The sequence below is a fragment of the Pistacia vera genome, unplaced genomic scaffold (assembly GCF_008641045.1).
Source record: "Pistacia vera cultivar Batoury unplaced genomic scaffold, PisVer_v2 Contig77, whole genome shotgun sequence".
Taxonomy (NCBI): Eukaryota; Viridiplantae; Streptophyta; class Magnoliopsida; order Sapindales; family Anacardiaceae; genus Pistacia; species Pistacia vera.
Genome location: NW_022196634.1, coordinates 601,597 through 615,788, shown reverse-complemented (window position 1 = coordinate 615,788; position 14,192 = coordinate 601,597).

The following is a 14,192-nucleotide window of genomic DNA, read 5'->3' as shown; positions in this document are numbered from 1 at the left end:
ACCCAATTCACATATCCTAACTTGAATCTAGGATCCAACACCACTGCAATGAATAACATTAAGTTGATATTATCAATATTTGACCAATATTTATCATGTTTCCCTTCATTCTCCTAGCCATAGTACTTAAGCCAACATCTACTTCTCAGACCATGTTGAAATCTGCATCCCATGGCAAAGATCTCGCGCATGTATGCATTACCGGTAACAAAGTGAGCCTGACACGCGTAGAGTAGCATCATAAAAACTTTCAAAAAAGGTAACAAGTAACGGCATACCCCAATCACTAGGCATAGGCAAACCCCTTGACTTTTCCCCTCTAGTAAGTTATCTTATATACTTAACGTCTTGGATTGCCAACAACTCAATGCTTTCTGAAATTTTAAAGCCACATCCAACATTAAGTACGTAGAGTTCCAACTTGTTCTTACATCAAGAGCCAAAAGATTTTTTTGTTCAATCTTTCTTGCTCTACACCACTCCTTAAACCTTTGTTCCTCGCCGGAGAAGAACTCACATATCTCACTGAGAGCGATTCTAAAAATGGAGTCCTCCATGTCTTTTAACCCCTCTTTTACAGTGAGACTCAATATATTGCACAACACCTCATGTGCAGAAAATCACCACTCAAAAACACTACCCTTCCAACTTTCTAACCGTTCTGGAGATATTTTATTCCAACTCATTAGAACTTGCATTGTCAACGGTAATGGTGAAAACCTTAGAAATACCCCAAACAGCAATAACCTCTCAATTGCCTTACCAATCAATAAACCTTGTGCCTAGCAATTGGACAAAATTTAAGTCTTTTGTGTAATTTCCAATCATCATCAATGAAGTGAGCCGTCAAACACATATAGTTAAGGTTTTGGCAAGATTCCATGTATCCGTGGTAACACTTACTCTCTTACTAACTTACTAAAAAGGCCTTCAGCTTATTTCTCTCCTCAACATAAATATTAAAACAATCTCTAGCCACAGTAATACAAGAGGGAACTTGAAATAAAGGTTGTGCATCCTTCATCTATCGCGGAACCTCTCACGTTCTACATGCCTAAAGGGCAACTCATCAACATTATCGTTCTAGCTAGAGACCGTCTAAGCCTATCTGGATTGAATTTCCAAGTCGTAAGTGAAGATGTGTGGAGGTGGCAGCAGTACCACTTGATTGGTCACTTGATTGTGTATGTAAACTAAGATCTTTTGTTTCTTATCTATCACATTCAAATGGTACTTTTTACATCGACTTAAGTGATTCCTAGACAACTAGTACCACTTTTACTTGGACATGCAAGCACATCCCACAATAATCACATGTTGCCTCCTATCATCCATATCTCACAGGATTTACAGTAAAATGATCCCACATGTCAGAATAGTTTTTTTCGGTATTAGAACTTACACATTTGGGGACTCGTGGTGGTCGTGGTCGTGGATCAGGATCCGTAGAAGGATGTAGGCTACCATGAGTTTGGAGTTGGATTCCTACTAGTTTGGTGTCTCCGGACTCTCATCAGTATTAGAATGGTCCACGCCATGGGGTTAATTTGGACATCTGCAACTCAACACGAAGATCTTAATGTAGTAAAAGGACCTTCCTAGTAGTCCATACAACTAAAAAAAAAAGAACCAATTTCATAAACAACATTAAGATGCCATTTGCCTAAAGAAGAATTTCATTGAATGGTTACATACTTGACTCTCAACCAAGACTATAACAATCTATTTGCTTTTTTTTCTTTTGATTTTTCGATCTTCCCAGGTATATATACCTTACCCATTTTATCAAACTTGGACATATTTCTTTTATTTAACACACAACAACATTATTTAATTACATTTGTGTTCAAATAATGCAGGAGTTGCTTTGGGTGATAGCTAGATTTCTCCTGAAGATTTTTGTGATGTGGTTCCACGATTGAAAATTTCTGTGTGCCAAATTTTCTCCATCTAAAAATGACTTGATTTCATATTAAAATTGCTTACAACTAAAGATTAATTAATGCAGTTTTCATGGGCACCACTTCTCAAAGAGCTGTCACGCATGGACAACAAAGGCTTGAATGAATCGAACAGGTTCAGATTAAAATTTAATTGTCTCTGATTAATGTTTTGAAAAAGGCAAAATCAAATAAGTTAGCATAATCCATTTTGCAAGACAGTTTAGCTCTAAAGATTAGCAGCAACTACAGCAGTAATTGAAGATGCTGCAATAAACATACTCATATATTACTGTTCAAATAATGCGGTTCGGGTGGCAGACATAAACAAAATTTCATAATGATATGATTATCTCTCACTCTTTTCTCTTTAAGATAAGGTGCAAATATTATTTAATAAATGATAAAAGGAAAGTTGTTACCTTGAAATTGTTGCTGCACCTTTGTTCTTGAAATGGATGAGTAGAAAAGTTTTTTTAATAACTGTGAAGTACGTGTGTCTTGCTGTTGCTGGAGGAAGGAGAAGTGATGCAGCTTTGCTGGAGCTGGAAGAAGGAGAAGGATACACAGCTTTGTGGATCTGGAAGAAAATGAAGAATCTGGTATTTGTGGACTGAGAAGGGCCTCGGGTGCTTGCTGAGCTGGAAGACGGAGAACGACACCGCAAGTTTGCTGGATCTGGAAGAAAAAATAAGATAATCGGTAATTTGTGAACTGAGAAGGGAGAGGCAGAGAGCTGCGAAAAAAAAATTGGTGGGTTAGAGTTTGGTGAAAGTGAATGTGAATTAGGGATAGATTTTATTTATTTATTTAAATATAATATAATATAATTATATATTATAAAATTTGAAAACCGTTCATAAACCGTTAACCCTTTTTAGTTTTTCCCGAACCGGTAACCGACCGAAAATTCGGTTTTTTAATTTTTCGAACGTAACCGAACCGCTTTTTGGTTAACCGGTTTTTCAGTTTGTTCGTTTTTGCATTTTTTTGAACACCCCTACACTACACTCCTTAAACATAAGAATGTCATTCTTGTAGGCTTTCACTAGAAAAAAAAAGTAAGCACCATTGTAATCCTTTCCATAGTAACACACAGTACTGCATTTTGCTGGAGACATAACATCCTATAGCATTCTCAACAGATCATACTCACAGCCACAGAGAAACAAACCATATTATCTTCACAACAACTTCAATCTTACATGTATCAATCAACACATACTTTCAGCAGTTCAAGCTCACACATCTTCATTCTTACAGGTATCAATCAACGCATACTTTTAGCAGTTCAAGCTCACACAACTTCAGGCATCAGCAACACCTACTTTCAAGAGTAGACATACCATTCCATAACAGCTTCAACAGATCACACTTTCATAGTAACAAAGAAATCAACACATACTTTTCAGCAGTTCAAGCTCACACAACTTCAAGCATCAGCAACACCTACTTTCAACAACAGACATACCATTCCATAACAGCTTCAGCAGATCACACTCTCACAAGAGCAGAGAAATCAATACATAGTTCAAGCTCACGTAACTTCAGGCATTAGTAACACATATACTTTCAGCAGTTCAAACTCACACAACTGTAGACATTAGTACACATATTTTCAACAGCTCAAACTTACACAATTTTAGAGAAACATAAGCCTCATGACTTCAAGCATTAACATAGCACCTGTATTCTCAATTAAACAATTTCCGAGAAACATATCATAACATTCCCCAACAGCTTCATTTTACAGACATCAGTAATAAATAATCCATCAACTCATCCTCATGACTTCAAGCATTAACACAACACCTGCATTCTCAATTAACTATTTTAAGAGAACAAAAAGAACAATAGTCTAATCAGATAAAGAATCTGTAACAGTGAGTTTCTCCTTCAAGTAATTAAACTAATTTCCAGGTAAGGCTTTGGTTAAAATATTTGCCACTTGGTACTCAGAAGCTACATGTTGCACACTTAAGCTTTTATTTGTAACTAAGTCTCTCACATAATTGATGGGAATGCAAAATGTCATATTTAACCCCCTTAATGTTTAGTNTACAATTAAGGAGAGATAGGAAATTAGTTCCAACGGTGAATATTCAATGTGTGAATTGATTATCTTTGCATCAATGATCAGTTGTAAGATTCCAATGGTGGATGTTGACAGAGACCAAGTTCGTCATTTTGATTGAATTCGAATTAAATTGTTTTTGTTTTTGCTGAGATTATTTTCTGTTTTTACCCAAACCCCCCAGCATTTTTCACATCCAAGAAAATTCGGCTAGACACTCTTCGTGGGATCGACCCTTGCTTACCCTATTTACAGTTCAGTAGTTAGGTTCGAAAGGTTTTAATTCTGGGTGCCTACGACAGCACGCCAATAATGCACATCAATTTCAATGTGCTTTGTTCGAGCAAGAAACACAGGGTTTGAAGATAGTGCTCCAGCACTCATGTTGTCATACCATAGCACAGGGCAGTTGTTCAAACTAAGACCAATTTCTCCAAATAAGTTCTTGATCCATACAAGTTCTGTAGAAGCTTGGCTTAAAGATCTGTATTCTGCCTCAGTAGATGATAGAGAAACTACTTTTTGTTTCTTCGAATTCCATTGAACTAAATTTCCTCCAATAAACATAGCATACCCACTTGTAGATCTCCTATCATTAACATCAATAGCCCAATCTACATCCGCATCTGCTTCTAGCAGAAAATGCTCATTTTTAGTAAATAATAGCCCATGATTCAATGTTCCCTTCACATATCTAAGAACCCTTTTACATGCTGTCCAATTATTGATAGTGGGCTGCAGCAGAAATTGACTTAACTTGTTCACAACAGACGCAAGATCAGGTTTGGACAATGTCAGGTACTGCAGCCCTCCAACAATGCTTCTATACAGTGAAGGTTGATCAAACTGATCATTGTCTTCTTTCCCTAGCCTAGTGCCAATAGCCATAAGGGTAATACAAGGTTTAGATTAATTTATACCAGCCCCTAACAGCAAATCTTAAGCATACTTACTTTGTGTGAGTAATAACTCTTTGACATTTCTCTTAACTTCAAATCCAAGAAAGTAACTTACAGGACCTAGGATTTTTAAAGCAAAATTGGTATTCAAATCTGCCACTATCTGATCAACCAATTGAGAGTTGTTTCCTGTAACCAAAATGTCATCTACATACACCAGTAGATAGGCTACAGCAGATTCCTTTTTATATAAAAACAGACAAACATCAGATATTGAATTTTGGAATCCCTAACTTAATAGAGCCTATTTCAGCTTTTCAAACGAAGCTCTTGGAGCTTGTTTGAGCCCATATAGTGCTTTGTCCAACTAACAGACCTGCCTTGTTTGAGAAAAATCAGAGAAGCTTTCTGGTTGCATCATAAAATCTTGTTTTGTCAATTCTCTATTGAGAAATGCATTATTCACATCTAGTTGCTACACTTCCCACTGATTATACACTGCTAAGGACAAAATAATTCTGATAATTGATCCCTTAACTACTAGAGAAAATGTCTCAAAGTAGTCAAGTCCGGGGATTTGTTGAAACCCCTTGGCTACTAATCTAGCTTTATACTTAGAAAGAGAGCCATCTGAATTTAACTTGGTTTTAAACACCCACTTGCAGCCTACTATATTCATGCAATCTACATAGGGAACTAATTTCCAAGTTTGATTGTTCAACAAAGCTTGATATTCAGCCTCCATGGTTGTTTTTCATTCTGGAGTTTGTAAAGCTTGAGTAACTGAGGATGGTTCAGGTAGTATTGTATGTGAAGATAAAAGAGCTTGAGGTATATTAGTTGAAACACAACCCTTGGATCGAGTAACCATTGGATGAACATTTGCATTTTTGCTATTAGCTAGGATGGGAAGAATAGCCTCAAGCTGAATTCCAAGATTGGTTTGTGTTAAAGTGGACACTATAGGCATATTTTCAGGAACGGATAAGGGAAAACTAGGACTGCCCAAAGTAGTATTAGAGGTATCAGCTTGTGGTGAAAACATTCTACAGTTCTGAATGGATTCTTCAAAAGCACTATCTTGACTAATAGCTGTAGAAGTAGCAGGTTTAGAAGCCAAATTTGAAGGTTTGGATGATGATGAAGGTGATGGCAAGATCCAAGACTTGGTAACTTCACAAAACTCAGATGAAACAAGAGAAGACAGATCAGGTTGAAAGCCTGACTTGAATGGAAAATCAGTCTCATTAAAACGAACTTGTTTAACCACATAACATCTTCCATTTGAGTTCATGCACCTATATCCTTTATGAACAAGACTATAACCCAAGAACACACATTTTTCGGTGTGAAAAGATAGTTTGTGCCTTTGATAAGGTCTAAGAAATGGATAACAGCAGCAACCAAACACTTTCAGATCAGTATAATCTGGTACTTGTTGGGAAAAGGTTTCAACAGGGGATACAAAGTCAATAGCTATTGAGGGAAGTCTATTGAGTAGATACACTGTTGTACTAAAGGGTAACCACCAGAATTTCAAAGGCATAATTGCATGCGCTAGAAGGGATAGCCCAAACTCAGAATAGTCCTATGTTTGCGCTCTACTCTACCATTTTGCTGGTGAAGATATGGACAAGGGTGCCTAAACAGGATGCCATGTTTCTCCAAATAACTAGTAAAGGGTCGAAATTCCCCTCCCCAATCTGTTTGTAAGCATTTCAGTTTTGCATCTAATTGCTTCTCCACAAAACAATGGAACTGAGTAAACACATTAAATACTTCAGACTTTAGTTTTAGTGGGTAGATCCATGTGTATCTAATAAATTCATCCACAAATATAGCATAATATCTATACCCTTCAGTAGACAGAACAGGGGCAGGACCCTACAAGTTAAAGTAAACTATCTGTAAAGGTTTCTTAGCCCTGGAAGCAGAATTAGGAAATGTGCACTGTTGTAATTTTCCAAACTTACATGCCTCACAGAAGAAGTCTTTATTTTAAGTGCTTGATTTTCTTACATTCAACTTTCTAAGTACATTATTTAGAATCTTACTAGGATGACCTAATTTAGCATGCCATAGTAAAACACTACTAGATGGCTCATTAAGTAAGATCTTATTAGCTGAATTACAGGCAAAAGCAGAATCTAAAACAGTACCCAAAGGATACTCTTTATTGAGTTTGAATGAGCTAACTGCATGGGTATTAGAGGCTGAAACAGAGCTAAAATCACACAGTTCAGACCTTAGTTGAGAATCAGCAGAAAGAGCAGCAATGGTGGGCAAGTTAAGTTGATAGTGGCCATCATTTACTGTCCCTTGAAAAAGAATAGCTTTGTTTTGTTTATCCTTTACCAAACAGTGATCAGCATGAGACTCAACTATCACATGATTATCTTTAGTGATTTGAGATATGCTTAGTAGGTTCTTAGCAATATTGGAACGCACAAGAATTGACAGACCTGCCTTGTTTGAGAAAAATCAGAGAAGCTTTCTGGTTGCATCATAAAGACCTATTCAGTCAATTCTCTATTGAGAAATGCATTATTCACATCTAGTTGCTGCACTTCCCACTGATTATACACTGCTAAGGACAAACTAATTCTGATAGTTGCTGCCTTAACTACTGGAGAAAAGGTCTCAAAGTAGTCAAGTCTAAGGGTTTGTTGAAACCCCTTAGCTACTAATCTAGCTTTATACTTCAAAAGAAAGCCATCTGAATTTAATTTGGTTTTAAACACCCACTTGCAGCCTACTATATTAATGCCATCTACATAGGAAACTAATTTCTAGGTCTGATTGTTAAACAAAGTTGTTAGAGTAGACGCCCTAAAGCCAATCAATTATTGTAGAATTGACTCTTTGTAATAATGTTCATTAATCAATAAAAGGCATTTTATTCTATATCGCGTAAATCATTATTATTGCAATATATATTGATATATGTCCTTAGAATGGTAGAACCGTGACGAGGGTATCAAGTGTTTCAAATCTTGATAGTGAGAACCCTATGAGCACATATGGTGGCCATTCTAGAAACGTCCGTAGCCCCAGTATTATTCTGAAGTAAGGGCACAGATAATGCGGTAAGGCTATCATAGTGTTGAACGACCCTGTCGAAAGGCAGTGACTGATCTCACTTGTCAAGGTTGTTTGGTGACAACCTGGTGCAACACATGGGTGCTTGTTGTAGGCGGTTACACCACAGCAAGTTCACTGGACTGACCCACCAGAGGATTCCATATGGATGGTAACCCCAGTGTCTATGGAACAAATCCTCTAACGAATGGTGGTGCATGTGATCCTTAGACTTGAGATCACCGGAGCGCCTTGTGCACCGATTGGTGTAGTTTGACACTAGCCTAACGCAGTTCTTTTCAGAGCTGTCAATACGGTGGTGATTGGCTGCATCAAGGAGTGTATCAAGACTATGGTGGATTGACAGAGGATTCATCACTCCCGGGTACGGGAGAAATTATCTCACGGCGCAATTCAGTATATGGCAATGACACTAAAACTGTGGCCACAGTGGGATTGAGTTGTTGCTCTATCCAGTTTATAATACGGGTCATTGGTCCAGAAACTGAATAAATAATATCGAGAGTAACCGAAGGTTGACACTATTTCTATGCCTTCGTCTCGTCGAGATAATGTATGATGAAAGGATCGAATTGTACGATAACCATATCGTTGATAGGTAGCTACTTTGCTGAATCTGAATCTATCGGGTGGCCATGATGCCTTGCTAGGAGCCAATCTTGGTCTGTGTATTAGTGAGACGATTAATTGGTGTTAATTGTGATACTATACACTACCGGTATGATGAGGAGCCTATGGGCCACACACATAAAAGATAATTTAAGACTAAGGAAGTAAGAAGGGCGTTTTCATCTCTTTAGGTGAAAGGGTATTTTGGTAATTTCACAGTACAATTAAATTTGCTGAGGTCATAGCCTTTTATTTAATTTGCTAGAAAAATTAAATAAGTGAAATTACATTTAAATATGTGTTAGCATATATTTAAATAAATTATCATTATTGTTAAATGTTAATATATATATTAAATATATATTAATTGATTTTAATTGAGATAATGATGAATTAGAATAAATATCTAATTGGGAGTGTTTGGAAACATGGGGTGTTTGGGTTGGAGCCCAAGCCTATTCCATATGGGAATAGGGCAATTAAAATATTACTATAAAAGAAAAGTTTTAGTTGTAAAACATGACAGATTCATTCATTTGATTTTTCATTAAAAGGAGAAAACACACAGCTCCAAAGACTCTCACACGCAACTTTTAGTTTTGATTGAAAAATCAAATACTCCTCATTTTTCTTTGTTCTTAAGGCTAAAGAGGATCTAGCAAATCCCTCTTTAGTTCATTGCGATTGTCTTCGTGTGGACTACATCGGTTCAATCCTACACTTGGGTCGATAGCAAATACATTCAGAGACAAAGTTGGAGGAGCCTCCAAACGTGCATATGATTCCTTAAACCTTGAAAAGATTTTTCTGCAGATTTAATATATATATATATATAATGTATAAACTGTGATTTTTGTACCTGGATCTTGGTTCTAAGGAACGATCCATGTAGTTTATGTTTTTGTTTTCCGCTGCGTAACTGGGTCGTTCACTAACAAAAGCTTGATATTCAGCCTCCATGGTTGTTTTCCATTCTGGAGTTTGTAAAGCTTCAATAACTGAGGATGGTTCAGGTAGTATTGTATGTGTAGATAGAAGAGCCTGAGGTATATTAGTTGAAACACAACCCTTGGATCGAGTAACCATTGGATGAACATTTGCATTTTTGCTATTAGCTAGGATGGAAAGAATAGCCTCAAGCTGAATTCCAGGATTGGTTTGTGTTGAAGTGGACACTGTAGACATATTTTCAAGAGAGGATAAGGGAAAACTAGGACTGCCCAAAGTAGTATTAGAGGTATCAGCTTGTGGTGAAAACATTCTGCAGTTCTGAATGGATTCTTCAGAAGCACTCTCTTGACTAATGGCTATAGAAGTAGCAGGTTTAGAAGCCAAATTTGAAGGTCTGGATGATGATGAAGGTGATGGCAAGATCCAAGACTTGGTAACTTCACAAAACTCAGGTGAAACAAGATAAGACGGATCAGGTTGAAAGCCATACTTGAATGAAAAATCAGTCTCATTAAAACGAACTTGTTTAACCACATAACATCTGCCATTTGAGCTCATGCACCTATATCCTTTATGAACAAGACTATAACCCAAGAACACACATTTTTTGGTGTGAAAAGATAGTTTGTGCCTTTGATAAGGTCTAAGAAATGGATAACAGCAGCAACCAAACACTTTCAGATCAGTATAATCTGGTAATTGTTGGAATAAGGTTTCAATAGGGGATACAAAGTCAATAGCTGTTGAGGGAAGTCTATTGAGTAGATACATTGTTGTACTAAAGGCTGACCACTAGAATTTCAGAGGCATAATTGCATGAGCTAGAAGGGACAGCCCAGACTCAGTAATAGTCCTATGTTTGCGTTCTACTCTACCATTTTGCTGGTGAAGATATGGACAAGGTTGCCTAAACAGGATGCCATGTTTCTCCAAATAACTAGTAAAGGGTCGAAATTCCCCTCCCTAATCTATTTGTAAGCATTTCAGTTTTGCTTCTAATTGCTTCTCCACAAAACAATGTAGCTGAGTAAACACATTAAATACTTCATACTTTAGTTTTAGCGGGTAGATCTATGTGTATCTACTAAAATCATCCACAAATATAGCATAATATCTATACCCTTCAGTAGACAGAACAGGGGCAGGACCGCACAAGTCAGAGTAAACTATCTCTAAAGGTTTCTTAGCCCTGGAAGCAGAATTAGGAAATGTGCACTGTTGTAATTTTCCAAACTAACATGCCTCACAAAAGGAGTCTTTATTTTCAGTACTTGATTTTCTTACATTCAACTTTCTAAGTACATTATTTAGAATCTTACTAATAGGATGACCTAATCTAGCATGCCACAGTAAAACACTACTAGATGGCTCATTAAGTAAGATCTTATTAGCTGAATTACAAGCAGGAGCAGAATCTAAAATAGTACCCGAAGGATACTTTTTATTGGGTTTGAATGAGTTAACTCCATGGGTATTGGAGGCTGAAACAGAGCTAGAATCATAGAGTGCAGACCTTAGTTGAGAATCAGCAGAAAGAGCAGCAATGGTGGGCAAGGTAACTTGATAGAGGCCATCATTTACTGTCCCTTGAAGAAGAATAGCCTTGTTTTGTTTATCCTTTATCAAACAGTGATCAACATGAAACTCAACTATCACATGATTATCGTTAGTGATTTGAGATATGCTCAGTAGGTTCTTAGCAATACTTGGAACACACAAGATGTTATGGAGTTGCAAAATTCTATTAGAATTAGCAGAGGGTAATAGTAATGTACCTGTATGGGTAATGGGAATGGACTGACCATTACCAGCTTGTGCTTGGGATCCTCCCTGGTAGCTAGACTTCATCAGCATGTTATTTGCATCGGCAGTCATATGATTTGAGGCTTCAGAGTCCATGTACCAAGACTGATCTGTGAGTGTTTGTGGAATAGCAGTAGCTGGAGCAGTGACATTAGGAAACCTAGGTGTAGAAGAAGTATTATTTGAGGAGATGTTTGCATTGTGGCCTGGTGAGTAATTTTGAGGTGGATATGGTTGAAATTGTGGAGTGTTGTAACTTGGTTGAGGACTTCTAGACATTCCAGCAGCAGAAAGATCATGAAAACCTTCATAAGAATTTGAAGAAGGCTTGGGTGTTAGAGTATTTGTTGCAAAGAAAGCTTGAGCTGGAGCATTAAGGTCATGTGAGCTTCTTGAATATGGTTGATTATTACTAATTGGAGGTGGGAGAGCAGTTATATGGGCTAAAAAAGGACTATAGTTACTATGATTTATGTTCATAAACCCTTGATACTCATAGTCAAAGCGGTGTTAACATTGTAAGGTTGAGTGACCATTCTTCCCACATACTTGACAGATTAAACGAGGCCTAAAGTACCTTCTGCCTCGACCTCTGCCTCTCATCCCATTGTTGCTAAACTGACCAGTACCAGGAGTAGGAGACTGAGTAGGAACAGTGTGCGAAAAGGTGGTAGAATACATGGCTACATTAGGGGGCTATTGAGAATAAATTCCATGATGTTGATAATTAAACATCCCTTGCGAAGACATAGATGAAGGGTTAGAGTTTTGCCATGTAGTTGGTTGAATAACAGAGGGAGAACCAAGATTTTGAGCTACAATTCCTCCAGACCTGGTATTTTGGAATTGTGGTACAATAGGGATTTGGAACTGTGACACACCTGCAGCATCACTTGAAGCTTGTTTTGTAGCTAGTAGTGTAGACGACATTCCATGAAAATTTGACAGTACACTATTCTGCTTCTCAATTCTCATCTCATGTTTATGAAGTAGTATCTGTGCTTCTTGGAGAGCGGCAGTACTACTGTTAGCCACCAAATTAGCTACCATCGCATCAAACTCTAAACCTAAGCCATCCAGAATGTATAGCAATAGTTCCTCATCTCCAATTTGAACTCCACTGGCCACTAGTTCATCCCCTAACTCTTTCATTTTCAAAAACACTCATAGACTCCTTCTTAGTGCTTTGCAATAGATTTCTCAAATGAAGTGTTCTCGCCTTTGAGAAAGACTGAAATTGCAACTCTAATGTATTCCAAATTTCATACGCACTACTGCACTTAGCAACATGTCTAAACATAGACTCGGAAATGGAAGAATTTAACCAGCTAACTAGGAATTGGTCCGTCTTTTTCCAATCAAAGTACTTAGGGTTAGGTTTCTTGATTATTCGTTCAGAATCTTGAATTTGTTCAATTAAAAACATGGAAGGACATATATGCACACCTGTGATGAAGCCATCAAGTTCATAGGAGGTTAACGCAAGTAGTACCTGAGATCTCCAGTGACTGTAGTTTCTTTCTCCTAGCTTGATTGATAGAGTTGGAAGAGAGGAATAAGCAGCTGAACTCAATGCATTTGCACTGTTAGGCAGCTCATTCTCTATCTTGGAGCTAGAATTCAAGGATCCATAACTCAGATTAGCCATGGACGTCTGTCTATAGCTCTGATACCATGAAGATTCTTGACCGGATTCGAAAAGAAAATTAACAAAAATTAAAGAATTTATGAAACACTATTGAGACAAACTAAAATGAATATACTGAAGTTTTTACTTACTGCAAAACAGAGAAGGTTGCATTTTTATATCAGGAAGATGATATAAAAATGCCACCGTATTGAGCTAATACAAAAACACACCGTATTGATGTTCTTACAATAAACCCCTGCCTACTTTCATTCTTTGCACTTTAATCCAAACTACTATACTTGGCTTTTCCTAACATTTCTTTTGCCTAATACACGAGCTGGAGTTTTAAGTGGGTAACTTCTGATTTTATTACTTAAGCTCTCACAAAGAAGAAGCTCTTTTATACTGATATTACAATACTCAAAAGGCAGCGTTTTATATAGCTGATATAATACTGAAAACGCAGCGTATAAGACTGCTAGTTATCTACTAATTTCAAACTAGTCCTAGTCATTTTAATTTTTACAAAAATGACCCCTGTTCTTTGTCTCTTTATCTCAATAGTCAGAAACAAATTTTAAAGCAAACATCGATTGTTTTTATTTTATTTGTACTGTACAAATTGAATTAATTTCTTTACAACAAAATTAATCAACCAATTTTCTGTTGGGATATTGAAAGATGTTGTACTATTTGTGCAGTTATATATTACACTACAATTCGTTATTTATACATTTACCTCTTCATATTCAAAGTCACATATGCTAAGCTTTTTAAGCTTCTAATCACCAAGATAATATTCTATTTGCCTCCAAGTATATATTAAGATATAGTCTTTATAATTATTTCTTTTAGAAATATTTTGTGTATCTATTTCTTGAATGTCGTTTAAGTCTAATTAATTAGCAATACAAATGTATACATGAAGCAATATGGCATCTCCAGAGAAGAAACCATTGAAAAGTTAAAGAATAAAAAAATAGTCGTGGCTAATGCTTGGAAGGATGTTAACGAAGAATGAATGAAGCCAACTATTGTCTCCTACTTATAATTGTCAATGTTATACGCTTGTCATAAATATTTTTATAAGGGTAGAATGCATTCACATTTCTAGAGGGTTGCACAGAAAACTCTCACTAAATTACCTGTTTAATTAAAATTTAGTCTAGAAATATTCTTAGCTTAAT